Below are 16,166 nucleotides of genomic sequence, written 5' to 3' on the forward strand. Positions count from 1 at the left end.
ACCATCCCCATAGGCTGCTGTAATAAAGACATCGCTTCGTTGTCTTAAAAACTGCTTTATTTGAATGTGGAAGGAAGTTCATTCCACCGTGCTCGTCTGCACTGGGACACTCAGGGATGTTAAAATGTCTTTGCTAATCCACCGCAGGAATTATGCAGAATCCACTGCTAATCCCTCAGCAGGAGAGAGGCTGGACATGCGTTCCCATTTGTACCTTAATATTGAGTTCATTTACCCAAACTTCCTGCCAGGGCAATGCTACACATGCAGCTTGCTTAATTAGATCCATGGAGGGGTGAAAGGATGGATGGATGGTTGAAAGGATGGATGGACGGATGGACGGACAGACGGACGGATGGATGGATGGATGGATGGATGGATGGCAGGATTTTTCAAGAGGAACAAAAAAAATCTCAAGATGAACTATAGGCAAGGATTCTAAGTACTGTCCCTGCCTCCCTCCCTTCCTCCTTTATCCTCATAGTGTTTAATTGAGTCATCTGTAAGCATTTTGGTAGGTCAGGAATGCAATTAAATAGCCTGTCTATCGTAAAATATTTGAGCAGTAATACCTGATAAAATCATCATTATCTTGGAGTAATTGACCACATCAGATAATTAAGGTTCCTGAGGCAAAGCTTCACCCCCAAAGGAAGTTCACTGATATTAGAGTAGGGCTGCGGTAGTCAAGACTGTGTTAGTGTTTCTATTATAAGCCTTGTATTTTAGAGGCATGTCATTTTATCAGTAAAATGGCTATAGTCTGAGAGTGTGTCTCCAAATTTTTATAACAAAGGAAAATACGAAGTATTTTTGTTTAAGAGACTGAAAAAATCCTACTGAAAGTGAAGTTTGAATAAGGTTTCACTTAAAAATAGAAAAAACAGAATGACAAGATTGCATCCTATCTAAAGCCTGGTGAATTCACAGCCTGCGAATGGTGTAACAATTAGCTTACCATCATCTCTCCTGTGCTGTGAATGCTCATAGTTTGAGAACAAAGAGAATCCTACCCTTGATTTCCCCACGGCTCAAAGTACATACATTTAAGATACACTTTTCTCAAGAAAAAAAAAAGTGACTAAACTGCTATAGGTTGTAAATGAGTTCTGATATGAGTTTATCTTGAGATAACTCACATGTAGACAGATCTAGATTCAGCTTAGTTATTCTGAGCTTAGCGAATTAAATCGTAACAGAACACGAGCCTCTGGTCTCAGGGGTAGCAGTGGGACAAGTATTTCCCTGTCTCAGACATAATGTAAGCAATAGTTTTGTCACAGGATTAGTGGTAAATGAGACATATCCTAAGCTTCGCTTTAAATACAGGAATGTCATGCTGGATCAAAGCAAGGTCCATCCACCCCTACTGTTTTTCTGACAGTGGTTGACATGATGTGTAGCAAAGCGTACATGAGCAGGGCACGTGTGGAATGATACCTTCTCGGGGTCTGGTAATCAACAATTAAGGGATTTCTTCTCTAAGAACATAAGATATAAGATATTAGATATAAGATGCACTTACATCAGTAGGTTTGTGATGGCCAAATCATTGCTCCTTATTTTACCAGTTTTCTCTCATTAAGTGTTGGGAGCTCAGAGCAGTGTGTTGTGTATATTGAAGCTCCCCCATTTATCTGCAATCTTTGGTGTTGTTGCTATTTTGTGTTTTGCACAGTTTCTTTTCTCTGGAGTCACTCTTAAAACTCTTTGATTATTTTTTTTTAATCTCAGTACCCTATAGGATATTTTTTTTGCTGCATTTGCATTCTGATTTTTTTTTTCTGAAAAGTGTCTTAATGAAAAATACGTACCAGAATGCTCCATGTGAGTAGCCTCCAATGCTGAAGATCAATAACAGTTTATTTGATCACTGACAGCAAATGCTCTTTCAATTAAGCAGGTCACATAAATAACTTCCTGATTCCAACATTATTTGGAAAGGTTGAGTGTGAAATAAATGTGATTGGGTTGGTGGTAAAAGTCCCTCAAAAGGATTGGAGTAAAAACCACTTAAGTACTTGGATGTTAATCCTTGCTCCATCAGGATGGCCCAAGACAGCCAAACTGCATTTAGAAATCTTGGTAGCGACCATTTACATGCAGATTTTCAGCATTTTGTTGTTTTTAAGAAGGTTGGAGATTTCCAAACTTTTTATATATTTACTGGCACTTTTGTTGTCTCAGCTTAAAACACAATACAGAACAGCCACAAATTAAAGTGTTTGTGTGCATGTCTTCAACACTCCAAAAAGGTCCCATCCTGCCTTTGGGTGAGGGTTCAGCTCAGTGTTGTTTCATCCCTACAGGCCCCTTTCATTCTCATGGCCATGCTTCTCTGTGTGGTGCAGCCTGGGGAAGGTTTATACTCACAGCATTGTAACCTCTTCGCATGCAACTATAGATACAGGCAGACATTAAAAATGCTAGGCTAGGTACAAAGTCACATGAAATGGCATAAAGTCATAGAGTTCACTGAAATCAAACTGTCTCATGACACGTGAGGATAGAATCTTTATAACAAAAAGATACAGAACAAGACATGGAAAATACACTGAAAAAAGCAGAAAGCTACAAACGATCCTTCATTGTTCAGTGCCTGAATAAAGACTCCACACAAGAAATAATTAATCTGTATTTCACAGCAGAGACCTGAACCAAACAGTGGGGATTAATGATCTTTAGGAGCGTCCAATATTCAAATTAAAGTCTAGAGTAAAATTCCAGTATCCAAAGCCAGTTTGATTGTTCACAAAGGAATAGGAATTGTCCTTGTTTCATCTGAGGTTGGCTCTGCAAATGGTGCTGCTGTCCTTTCCCCTTTAATTTTTCCAATACCTGGTTTCTGTAGAACAAGTTGTGGGGAGAGAAAGAGATTTTGCAGCTGCTGAGAAAAAGATCAGAGGCACCAACCTTGTTTAAAAATTCCACAATCAATTTAGGAAAAAAACAGTAAAACCCCAGGAAACTCCCCAACTCCACTAAGAAGTCCTCAGTTCAAAGATAGCTGCACTAGGAGGAATCCACAGGATCTGCCTGTCAATAGGTTTCTTAGAGGAAAAAACGTTGGGTAGTGGTGTGGTTTTCTTTTTTTCTTTTTTCTTTCTTTCTCTGCCATTGAGAAACAGCTTTATAACTGCAGAACAAGGTGGAAATGCTAGCTGGGGCTGATGGGACAGTGAAAGTGGGGAGGAAAGGGGTTCGCGTCTTGAGGATGGCTTGCCTCTGTGAGCTGCTGCTGTTGATCTCCCAGCTGCTGGAGGTTAGGTGGCACTCAGCCTTCCGTGCTGCTGGGTCCATACCTGCAGGCTCGGGGCAGCCACAGGTTGCATGAAGCAGCTTGATTCTGGACCCTGAACTCTTGGTTGGTGTAATACAACTTTAGCGCTATCCCGAGAGGTGTTAAACGTGCTTAACTCTTCAAAGTTAATGCACTTAGAGATAGTGAGCAGTGGGTTTCCAAAGCAGTCCCTGAAAAACTCCGTAAGACACCTGAGCTGGTATACCCGTATGACAAGTTTGTTTTCTTACTTCTTAAACAAACAAAAAACCAAGTCACTATTACAGCACCTATAGATTTAAATATCCTAAATGGCTGTGGCGGGGCTCTGGGGCTTGAGTGTCTTTACCACGGGGACTAGGGCAAACTTCAGGCTGTGCACTAGCTCAGCCAAACCTCCATGAACCAAAGGTCTGGTGTGCCCAGTGCTCGCTCACCGAGGGAAGATGGTAAGGGCAAGGCAATCAGTGAGTGCTGCTCTCCTCAGCATAGACCCCCTGCTGCCAGTCATCTGCAGCAAGCAACTGTGTTTAATAGTCCTTGCTGCCTTTTTCTTCTGGGATTTCAGCTGCTTTCTGAACCAGCTGGTACTTTAGGTCTTCGCAATGTCCTGTGGACGTGAGTACCACCCTTCAATTATACACTGTAGGAACCCAAACTGTTTTTTTCCCATGTTTTTCTCTTGCATTATGAGTAAGTGTGAGTAATCTAGCTGTGACTACGACTCATTGCTATCTCAGGATTGTTTGGAATATGAGGAAACCAGCTTTGAATCTTTTTTGAGTGCCACTTATCCCAAAAGACTGTTGTTGTTTATGAAATACCAATGCAGAATGGTAATGTGGAGACAACACTTGACTTTCCAGCACAGGAGTGTGATCTTTGCACAAATGCTCATGGGATGAGCACTGAATAGAAGCAAAATGAACATGCAAATAACCCCATGCACCAACTGGTGATTCAATGACCGCAGAGCTGGGTGTTTGCGCAGATCTTGCTTGCATGCTTGTCTCCAGGTAGTTTGAATGCTGAGACTGGCTCGGAGCCAGAGTACATATTCACTTCTGCACATGCACTTAAAAAAAAATACATCCGCCTGATGTGCTGAATAGCACACCTGGCTGTGAGTCAAAGAGGCATGAGATTGACCGCAGGCTCACTTACTTCTGGCAGCTCTTTTCGCCTCAGTTTCCCCTTTTCCTCTTTGCTCATTTTTTCTAGTTAGATTGTAAATTGCTTTGAGCTGGCATAATCTCTCTTTATGTGCTCAGCACTATGGGGATGAGACTGAGGGGGGGAGGAGGCTGGACGACACAGACAGATGTCACTACCCTAATCCAAATCATAATAATGACAATTGTATGAGGTTGATGGACTTTTCTAAAATTTCCCTATTGCTCACTTTTACACATCCCATCACAGCTGCAAATTCCTGAAGTGACAGCACCTATTGGCCTAACATTATTATGCATAATAATAATTTAACTAAAATAGCAACAGAAAATGTGCATTACACAAAATGAATTTAAATTGATTTTTTCCTCTTTCTGAAAGCTTATTACTAATTGGTATTTTTAGAGCAGAGATTCATTTTCATACACTAAAATTAATGGGCCATATCAGCGGGTGTGAAGCAGGATAGCTCCACTGAATTCAATGGGTCCTCTATCGTTTACTCCAGTGGAGAATCTCACCTCCTATTCCAAAGAGCATTTTTGTCTTTTAACTCACAAAGTAATTGCATTTTCAGTCTTATGTCCTGATCCTGCAAATAATTGTGCAAGACATTAACTTTATGTAGATAAGAAGCACTGCTGATGCCATTGCAGTTACTCACATGAGGGAAGTTAAGGTTTTGTAGGATCAGACCTTAAAATGCAAATGAAATCATTGCAAAATCTAATGTGTTCACAGTAATAATTTAGAAATGGCAGCACCTAATATGTAGTCTGTCCTAATACTTACAATTTCTGCAAACTATATTGTACAGTAAAATAGCAGAAATTAGATTAGTTATGTTGCTTAATGCTTTTTATTTACTATAAAATAATCTGCAGTTTTTTTCTTTCCCCTGGAAACTGTCTCCCACATTGTCTGCATTGAGTCTTTGAAATTCAGCAGGGGGATAACCTTTAGAGTAAAGATGTGCTTTCTTCTTTAGCCCCCAAGAAATTCCAACTGTAGTTTTGCTGAGATAAAGTATTTTGAAATAGCCAATGCACTTCTTGCTAGAAAATTTGGCTATAAGTTCTAATTGAAACAGGAATTTAGAAGACATGCTTTCCATCTGACCCCCCTACTTCCAAGAAAAAAATAAAATAAGAATCCTTTGCTGCTGGTGCCCTGGATCTCAAATGATAGGCTGATGTGCTAACAGTGCAAGGTTAAACACTGCTGATGGTGCACAAAGGCTGGGGTTACGAGTTCTTTACACAACAGAAGAAGTACCCTTTTAAGGAATTAAAAGAAAAAAAATAGGTTACAAAATCAAGCAACCAAAATTTAAGAAATATTAGATCTTCAGGATCCTGTATCATCTGGCCAGTTTAACAATCCTACACACGGTGTTCAATACCAGACTCACACACCCTCCTTATTCTTACCACTACTGAAATACTGAGTGTGTATGATAGGCAAAATTAACATGGTATGGGCTTGACTTTACCATGGAGATAACACTTCCCCCCCCCCCCCCCCCCCCCCCCCCAGTTTTTGTATGTAATATATACATTACTGTGTACTTTGTGTTTTTTTTCTGCTTTGAGGCAAATTGAGTTTGACATTTATACAAGAAGCAATAAAACTGATGCAGTCAAAGTATATTCCTAAAACAAGTTCAGTAATGTCTCTTCCAAACTACGTTTGAGTTAGCGGAATAAATGCCTTTTCATGTTTGCAGTTGAAGTACTGGCCAATTCTGCCAAATGGTTTTTGGAAAATTGCCTTCAGAATTGACTTTCCCTGGGGAAGATTTGCTTCTATGGAAAGCAGAGATACTGGGAGAATTTGAAAGAGCAAGAAAGCAAGAGGGAAGGCAGAGGGAATAGGTTAAAGGCTAACTTTAAACAGGTGGCTTTCATTTCTCTTTGCCCAAATTGTTCTATAATTTCTTACCCTAAAACTTTCTGGTTAACTACAGCAAATTTCTTTTTAGCAAGAGCAGTTCCACGATAATCCAGCTTCACTATTACCTTGGCTCAGGTCGGGTGTTTCTCTCCCTCTGGGCTTCCCATTTCCCTAGAGCAAATCTAAGTTTGGGAGTCTCGTCCTTCCAATTCAGCTTCCAGTTTACCCTTCTGGGAGTCCCGAATAATTTTGGATCCCATGGATTTGCTTCACCTCAGTTAAGAAAGAGAATGGTATGAATATTTTTGTGAAGCCATTAGTGTTGGTTGACTTGAATAGAGATGCAAGTTTGAAATCCCATTAGTAACTCTATTCCCTCACTGACCTGAAAATGTGCAAAAACAAGTGTCCTTTTCTCCAGTTTGTCTAATTTGTTTTGCTACCAGAAGAAAAATATGTACACGGGACACTGCAACAGCTATTGAAGTCTGGTTTCATTCACATATAGCCCTTCTGGGTTACTTTACAAGTTGGCACGCTTTTGGAATCAGCGAGAAGTCACCATACAGAGAAGGAATCTGCTCTATTTCATATGTGTTAAATGATATTTCCTTGTCCATCTATGAATGACCTGACAGAAGGAAACATTCTGCAAATTTGTCATATATGATCTTTCCCAATAAACATCTTTCTTAATAGTTTTCCATCTTGCATTTTGGAGACAAGGAGGATAATTTTGCAGAAAATATACCTTTCTGATGGTCCAGTTCAGCTCACAGAGGTGCAGATCATCCACAGCAACACATTGGCTTAAATCTGATAGAGCTACAGCAGAAAAGGCTCTAGTGATGATTCCTAATACCACTGTGCCTACACCACACTTTCTGATCTGATTTACTAGTGCCAATGCTCAGGGCTGGGATTTGTTGATTATGATTTGCTCCTTGCAGTTCCTGAACCTCCAAAGGCTGCTGTGACTTTGGCCTAAAACTCTTTGACATTTCCTAACGGGTCATGTGGCACAGCTCCCTTTTGCCCAGATAGGGTGAGGGGAACTGTGTCCGCCCTTCAGACCCTGCCCCATTACGGTTTACATCTTGGTTTTGCGATGGCACCCATGAAACCGATACGAGCAGCAAGGAAAGGAGGAGGGAGTTTATTTTTAGATTGCACCAGGAAAACAGCTGCAGCATTTTCTCAGCATAGAAGAGCTCTTGCAGGACAGAGGGAGGCCTGTCTTATTGCCTCCAAATTTTCCCTCTGAGGAGTTTCAACCATTCAAGTCTCCCCTTGCGCAAACCTCCAGCTCATGTGCGCTGATGAACGTAATTCTAGAGCTTCGTGGAGGAAACCAGAACTATTTTTATTTTTGGTTGAGTAAACCTTTAGCATTTAACAGTCAGGTGTTTATTTCACTTCCCAAACTGCCTCCGGCTCCAGTAATGCTTAGCATGATCCTTTTCTCAGGGTGGGGGAAAAGGAAAGGGGATTGAGTTAAACGTTCTCAAGATGGAGAGGCCTGAGGAGTCAAACTTGTATCCACTGCCACACATCCCACCTCAGCCCCCTCCTCCCTCGCTTCGGCCCTCCTTGGAAGGAACCTTGACAGGAAATATTTTAGAGGTAGAGAATTTTCAATGAAAATATTATTTCTCCATCTGCCCACTTTTCCGCCCTCGCAGGTTGTATGGCTAAGTGACGTTTAGGAATGTGTATCCTGCAGGCCGCACCGCCGCCTGTCTTCTCACATGTTGCTTTCCCATCAGAAGCACATCAGGGCACCAGGCCCTCCTGCCTGCCCAGTGTCACAGGAGACACTTGACCTTTCAGAGTGTGTCTGTGCTTTTCAGAGTCCTTTCTAACCTTAGCAGCTCCTGTAAACGGAGGCGGCGGACCCCTTTCCAAAGAGCTTTCCTGCAGCCTTCCTGGGAGGCAGAGGGAGGGTGGGGTCCACCAGTGCTCCAGAGCTCTGGGATAAAAAAAGCCAACAACCGTGAAACCTTCAGAAAGTTGGCTGATATTGCATGCACGAAGCTATTCAAACCAGATGCTTGCATGCCTTCCTGCCCACGCTACCTTACCCACACTGATCCGCTCCTAGCCTAACAGGAAGTTTCAGTTTTTTGTACCTTGAGCCATTTTCAACAAAAGCCATAAGAGGAGAGGGACACACATGTGCAGTGATGACCTACAAGAGGCTGCAGTCAGCAAGACACAGGCTTGGTCCTTCATCCAAGGTTGCCATGTTGCACTCTTTTTTCCTTGGGCAGGCTAAATTTATTCCAGGTAGTTAGGAAGTGTTAAGGCAACACGGCTTGACAAAGTATGTGTCTAAAAGAAGGAACAGGAAAATGACTAAGGTTAATTTGTATAGGGGATTAACACTGGGGGGCAGAATGAGTAGTATCTTGGACACATTTCAGCCTTGCCACCACCTCCTTCTTGAACTACTTAAAAAAAAAGTCTGTAGCCTGTGTCTAATTCTGTCTTGCTCTTCAGCAAGACAGCTGTCACCATTTTTTCATTTTCAAGCAAGTCACCATTTTTCTGGTGAAAAGAACTCCGTATTCTGCCCCAAATCCCGTGTCTGAGCCCCTCATACATAAGTGATGGCTGTAGAGCCACATGCTCATCACTATTTCTAAGTCCCTCCTAGTTGCATCATACCAGTGCCTCTAATTGGGATGGAATTATTTTAACTCACTTTATTCACGGCAAGATAAGCCTCTTCGAGTAGTGGCCACAAACATAGCTATAGCAGATCTGGGAAAAACTCTGTGCTCAGAAACTAACTGAAACCATCCAGTCTTATCAAGAAAGTAAGGTCCAGAGAAAGTATTTTTTGCTCAGTGTAATTAGAATACAGATGAGACACAAGGTCAGAAGTTTGAAGAGTGCTTCATTGCAGAGACCAGACCTTTTCTTTTTTTCCTTTTTTTTTAAAAAAAAGCTGAAAACATTAACCCATATATCAGCAATTGGCTTGATTTTTGAAGAGTTTCAAACAGGACCTGAAATTAGTGAAGTCTGCAGCACTTACCTATAAATTCTGCAGTTCAGGTTACGGCAAGCCAAGCATGCCAATGGAGTGCAGTGAGGCAGAGAATTTGGGCTACCATTTTGAAAGAAGGCTGGAAACATTCAGCACAGGTTTGCTAAACAGTAACCACTTTGCCAAAGTTTCTGCTTATTTTTAACTGTTAATTGCATGTCTTAGCCATTTATTCTCATTTCTCCCCAAGTCCCTTGGCAATTGCTGTCTTACAGTTAGAGCATGGTCACATGTGCTTTTGATTTGGCAAAAGATGGGTGTGAAAACTGCTAATAGAGGAGGTTGGAAACCATTAACAAAGTTTTATCCACAGCAAAAAATAATTGGCTTTTATGTATATAAGCCTCAAACATATAGTCTTATATTATCATAATTACATGGTATATTAGTAGTCAGATAAACTAGTAAGGTCAGAGTCAATATTTCATAATCAGAGGTTAAGTTTACATTACACCTTTCCATCAGTAGTGAACCCAATGGTTCTCGTTCCTATCTTGGCTGCATGACAAAGCTGCTGTACTGTACTCTGGACTGCTGAAGTGATTTCGTCTGGAAAGAATCAAGGGCAGGTTGGTTGGTTTGCACCTCACAGGTTGATGCAGCAGTACATGAACTATGGTACAGAGGTGGGATCCAAGGGTAGGGGCTCCCAGGGAAGCTTCTGACCCTACATCATGCACATCTTTGCCAGGGTGCTTTGCCATTGTGCCTGGCTCTTTTGCACCCATAACTCACTAGCCCCTGTAATTAAAGACATAGGAAATACACATTAACGATTCCCTTATTGCAAGCTTCTGAGATTTGTTAATTTTACTCTTTGTGAAATGCAGTTATTCAATGGCAAAAGTCTGAAGCTGGATGGCTCTTTAATAGTGAGTAAGGAGGAGAAAAAATCCCTTTAGTTTCTTACAGAAGTTCATTAGAAAGGTGATCAACAACATAAACATATATACCCCTTCCCATGCCCAAGGGTTAGCTCACAGCTGTGTGGATACAAGCTTTGAAGCCAAATAACCCATTAATCTCCATGTGGAAAATCAATAAATTGAAAATAATTAGCTGGGTATGAGAAGAGGCAAAGAATTGGACAACTATTATTAAAAGCATGACTTAGGCATGTAGAAACAATGTAAAACTAGGCACACAGGGAGGAGAGATGGCAGGAAATATACGAAAAAGTGGTGGATCCAAAGGCACTGAAGTGTGTTCACATATAACTCATCCTAAACAACTGCACACAAGGAATATTTTGCATCGAGGACTACAGAAGGTTCTGAAGTTTCCCTTGGAAAGTGCAGCTCAGTGGATGAATCTGCCCACCACAGAGGCCAGAAGCACTCCAGCAGTCACTAGAAATGTGAAAAAGAACAGATCTCCAGCCACTGTCAACTATTTACTTGTTTCCAGCTAAACAGATACTAAGATGTACAGCAAAGATCAGAGAAGCAGCAGCAGGATGGAAAGAAGAACGTGCTGTAGTTATCCTGTACAGTCACAGCAATGGATACACCAAACAGGTTAGGCAGAATACGGTCCTCTCCTCCCTCCTGTTTCACGTCACATTGACTTGGTGACAACTGCTGAATAAAAACACTGAGAGAACAGATTTAGTGAATGAGAAGAATGTGCTTCACCAGTCAGGAGAGGAAAACAACTCAACAGCACACTGAGGCAGATCAGCAATGCACTAAGCTGTTTGTAGCTTAGACATGACAGATGGTCTCCTGAGGAGATATTCCAGCTGAGCTCTGGAGTGCATTACTTTTGTTAATATTTAACACCTGTGTCCCTGTCCAAACCAAGGATTCTAGGTTCAGCTTTAGGTTCTAGAGCACCAACAATTTTACAAATTGTTCTGCATTTTGCCTATAGTGAAAGGTTCATAGATGTATTATGATAAACACAAAAAACACAGGACTTTAACTGGAAAACTGTTAAACAAGCAACAGATCCTAGATAAAAATGATACAGTAAAAATTCCTTGTGGAGATGGAGACTATTTACAAGGAGAGATTAAAACAGAAGCCCTACAGGCCACATCCAGGACTACTTATCTGGAAAGGAAGCATGTCAACTGGAATACAACATTTCATTTATTCAGAAGAAGAAATATCTCCCCTTCCCTGCAAGTTACTGATCAAAGCATGAAGTATGTGCCTGAGTCTGCCAAAAGCCTGAACTAAGGTCTTTGAGGCCTCATCAGTATTTAATCCAGATCTAACTTCTCCAGGGAAACCTACTAAGATCCCTCCCAGTCCACCTGAGATTATTTATATAAATAGAAACACAAATAACATATATATTTATACATTAATATTTTTGTATGTTTATATTATTTATATGTATAAAATTAATATATATATATATATGCACACCAGTGATAAAGTTCCATCTCCCTCTGAAGAGGCTCCAGTAGTCATCTATTACCATTTGTGTGTGTGGAGAGACACAACACACAAGAGTAGCCCTCACGTCTACATTTAACCAAGCAGCGAATGTGACAATTGGTGTAAAGCCATGGAGATGGAAAAAGCACCTACCTACAAGGCTGCTAGAGGCTCAGAGTTCTTCTGGCTAGAGGGTGGATTCAGATGGACCTGCGAGCTTTCCCTGCCTTTGTAGCTTCAAGCACTGATTAGCAAGTGCTACCACATGCAATCTCATTAAACTGATTAGAGTAGGGTCAGAAAAAGACCCTCCCAGATGTGTCTTTTTTAATTTTTTTTAATTATTTTTTTTTATTATAACAACTGTGTCTGAGGACAAGTTCTGGAACCATTTATTCAAAAACGAGTGATTCTGGTCCAAACATTGAAGGGAATACAATTTTCTTGTCCTGGTATTGGCATACCTGTTGATGATCTTGGAATTTAGTGCAATTTTTCGTGTTAGGTGGAAGTTGCTTTATTCACGTACATGCTTTGTTTTCTCAGGCTAGAGCTGATTTGCTCCTCTCTTCATCTTACTTTCACTGACTGTTCAAAGCCTTGGAGTTTTTCTTCCCCATCGCTTCAAGCTTCAAACATCACAGTCTAGCTTTTGTAGACCTCTACAAAGCCTCGTTCTCTCTGGGACCATAAAGCAATTGCAGAGAAGTTTAACTCCCTCTAGTCAATCTAAAAAAAGCTTTCTAAGTACATTTAGTAGCTTCTTGTTACTCTATGCTGTCACCCTGTCTTTATCACACTTAGTGAGACACCTATGCCATTTCTCCTGAATCATGGAAACATTCTTGAGGTTTCACCACAATGTGCTCGCTACAAGGCAAAAATCACTTTTATGATTCATCAAGTGCAAAATTTGTATCTTAGATGTGACCTAAAGTAGAGGATAAGAGAGGCTGCAATAGCAAAGTTCAGATCCAAGTTCAAATTCAGGGATGTTGAGATGTTTGTTTTCTACCACTCCAGCCAACCAGACAAGGAAAGAAATGAACCTAAACCAGCCTAAACTGCTCTGTGGGCTAATGCTTGCTCTGGGTGTGTCTGGGCTGTTTTTAACATATAGCAGAGAGGAAAGAGAGGTGTTAATCTTGTCCACTTTCTGTACGTTTCCCAGATATATATATATATATGTATATATTTGCTTTAGTACGTAGGATGACAATTCTTTCTACCTTTCTTTTGATATCCAAAGCTAATATGTTTGCCCTTCTCACTTACTCAGAAGTTCATATGTATGCACTTTTGTTAAGGGAGCAGATAAAAGTTAAATACTTTTACTCTGAAAAGGCTGCTTATAATAGTTCGGATGTCTTTATTTGACTGTAACTACAAAGAACATGCCAAAAAATTGAAGAGTTGTCAGGAAAGAAGAGGAGAAAGAAACTGGCTGAATTACATGGACACAGGTATGCTAGTTCTCAGCTTGGGCGCTGTGCTGCAGGAAATTAGTGAGAAAGCAAAACGAAATCTAGCAGGCTCCAGAGAACAAATAAACCTGACAATGATATGTGAACCTCATCAAATGTTTAAAAAGAAAAAGGACTAAGAAAAGAGGGGGTTGCAATGGGGACTGGGATGACTCGGGCATGTACAAGAATGTCAGCAAAGGCACTATCAGATTGAGGAGGAATCTCAGCCAACTCCAGTCAGCTAAATACTTGTCACTCACCCTCCTCCCACCTGCTGAGAGGTTGCTGTGGGGGCCGGAGCAGGTCTGGGGGCAGGAAGGCTCCAGCGTCCCCACTTGGAGCAATAGCTGCCTTCAGGAATATCCTTCTACTGGGTTGCTACTTCACTGTCACTTCAAGCCACTTAGCAAAAACAAAACACAATTATGTTACTCAAAAAAAATAAAAAGAAAAAAAAAAAAACCAACACTGCTAGCAGCAAACCTCCAGGCTTCTGCTTCTGAAAAGCAGCAAACCTCCCTGATATGGGTCTGTCTGGGTGACAAAGCCCAGGACATGCTGAAAAGCGCTCCTTGGGAGTGCAAGTCTGAACAGCTTTGCCAAGCCTGGGGAGCATCAACTGCTCTCCCCGAGCAAGCCAGAGCCCAGCAGTTTCTCAAACAGCAGCCAATGTCGAGCTGTTACCGAACGTACCCTGCTCCTGCACTCCAGCCCCTGGGCAGCAGCACGGCTGCATGTAGAGTCTTGTGGTGGAGGGAAGAGGGAGACGAGAGAGCTCCCAGACTGACAAGCAGGTTTTGCGGTTTTGTTTAAGATGCTGAATCAGAGTTTCACCTGGAGGGGAGGCAGAAGGGGATGGATCACGGTTGGCAGGTGTCTGAAGGAATACTCCGATGCGTGTATCTCTGAGGCTGGCAGACAGCGCTGCTTGGCTAGCGTGGTTGTTTCTGCTGCTCCAAAGGCAGTTAACGTCATTGTCAGACGGGAACGTGCTGGTTCTTGTCGGGTGGCCCTGCCGACAAGAGAAAGCTCCTTTGAACAAATCTGCAGCAATTTGAAGGGATAATGAAATTCAGCATCCACCCAGGCTGCTAAACACACTGAATTACGAAAGGTTCAGAGCTCAGTTTTGTCCTGCCAGATTGTCCTCTTTGCCCCCAAGAGTAACTTCTTTGCATTGACTGCACTTCATAGCATAGGCAATCACTCTGGCCAGCGATCGGTTGCCCTGTATAACCACAAGTAGCTCATACATGAGCAGCAGGCATTGATCTTCGAACATGTGATGGTGATGGAGGTGTATCACAAGAACCTGCTACATGCACAGAAACTGTTGTGTCATAATCACTGAAAATATTGAACATCCAGAATTGGGATGGGCCAAGTTTTCATCAGCAGTATGTTAATACACTCCCCTCTGCAGTAAGCACCAGTGCACTTCTCAACATTTGGCAGTGCTCAGATTGTTGACCTGGTGAGCTGTAATTTTCTGCTCTGCCGTGGGTCGCTCCCATTTGTCCATTCCCGTTGCATTGACGTGGATGGAGCTGCACGTACCGAGCTGTGCTGCAGCGCCAGGTCACTAGATGGTGTACAACTGTACTGGTGCAGGGGAAGTCAAACCAAGGAGAAGGCTGAGAAGAGGAAGTGGAAATAAGACTTTAGCTCAAGCAGATGAAGGTTATAGTTTTAGCATTGCCTTCAGGTCAAGATTAGGAGCACAATCAGAGCTGGTTGGAAAAAGCTTTCATAGCCCCCAGTGACTGTGTTATGCCAAGTTTAAGCCAGTCATTTTGTGCCCTCACTTCCATGTGTATTAAAATTCACCAGGAAGATAAATAGTTACTTCATTGCCATCTGTTTTTATTCTGCTAGATAATGTAATCAAGACTATTCTGTACATGAGAAGTATTGCTTAACTAAATATCATCCAAAACAACCTACGGATTTTTGAAAGTCACCAGTATTTGTTGACATTCAAGACTGGAGCAGCTGGATCAAGACAAGGCAGGCTATAAATTAAGCATTTCTCTGCCCCTTCACTGTTTCTTGAAAACGTCCATGAAAAGCTTATCCGAAAAAAAAAAAAAAAAGTGGTTGCTGAAACAGAAATTTCTTTTCTGGATTTTCTTTGAGAAACTGTGAGTCTTGGTTTAAGGATGATTTATTTTCCATGTTTGGTTTCAGGAACCAAAACAGAAGAAAGGAAATAAGAAATGTTTGCACGTGGGAGAAGGCACTATTTTTTTTTTTAATGTAATCTCTCCTCCGTCAAAAAAAAAAAAAAAAAAAAAACATAAAAATATGGCTCCAAATAGTTTTTGCATTGGCTGAATTTTTCATTAGAAACAAACAAGCACACACAAATGAGCACACTATCCATCAAATTATGTGACTTGCCCAAAGCCACAAGGACAAAACAGCAAAGCAGTGCACACTTAAATCTGAGCCCCACACTCTGCTCCGGCCACTGGGCCTTGGAGATTGCAATTAACAACAACGAGATGAAATCTACCAAAAATAAGTGGGCCCAGCTCAGTCTCTGACTCTGCTAAGTTTGCCGGAAAGTGGTTATGTGGGTGGTGCAGAATTTGTCAAACAAGATGTTCACAAAGATCTCCCTAAGCGCGGCTGAGAAAAAAATGAAGACAACCCTACCATAAAGCGACACATAATTCAGCTGAAGTGAAACATACTGATGCAACAGCAGAGAATAACTCATTCCCCTTAGGCAAAACTCATCCAAAAAGCTAATAATGAAAACTGGAGGACTCCAAACCATTATTTTTACTTTCCAGGCCAGAAGCAGGGATAGCTTATGTGGTTAGCAGCCTACTCCTGAGTTGTATTCTTGTTTCCACTACTAACTCACTGTATGATCTTGCAGCGTCACTGTTCAGAGCCTCAGTTTACTT

The 16,166-nt window shown here is 41.5% G+C and overlaps 1 long non-coding RNA gene across 2 annotated transcripts; it reads right to left on the reverse strand.

Annotated features, from left to right (window-relative positions):
- Positions 1 to 1,135: 1,135 nt before the first annotated feature.
- LOC308178995 lies at positions 1,136 to 13,489 on the reverse strand. Of its 2 annotated transcripts, XR_013940096.1 has the most exons (4): positions 11,939 to 11,972; positions 8,539 to 8,677; positions 6,472 to 6,619; positions 2,711 to 2,845 (listed from the first exon to the last, which is right to left on the reverse strand). It is a non-coding gene; the product is annotated as an uncharacterized lncRNA (long non-coding RNA). The 2 variants fall into 2 exon arrangements; XR_013940095.1 differs by lacking the exon at positions 8,539 to 8,677 and having other exon boundaries at positions 1,136 to 2,845; positions 11,939 to 13,489.
- Positions 13,490 to 16,166: the final 2,677 nt, after the last annotated feature.

This window comes from Anser brachyrhynchus, assembly GCF_964034855.1.
Source record: "Anser brachyrhynchus genome assembly, chromosome: 16".
NCBI lineage: Eukaryota > Metazoa > Chordata > Aves > Anseriformes > Anatidae > Anser > Anser brachyrhynchus.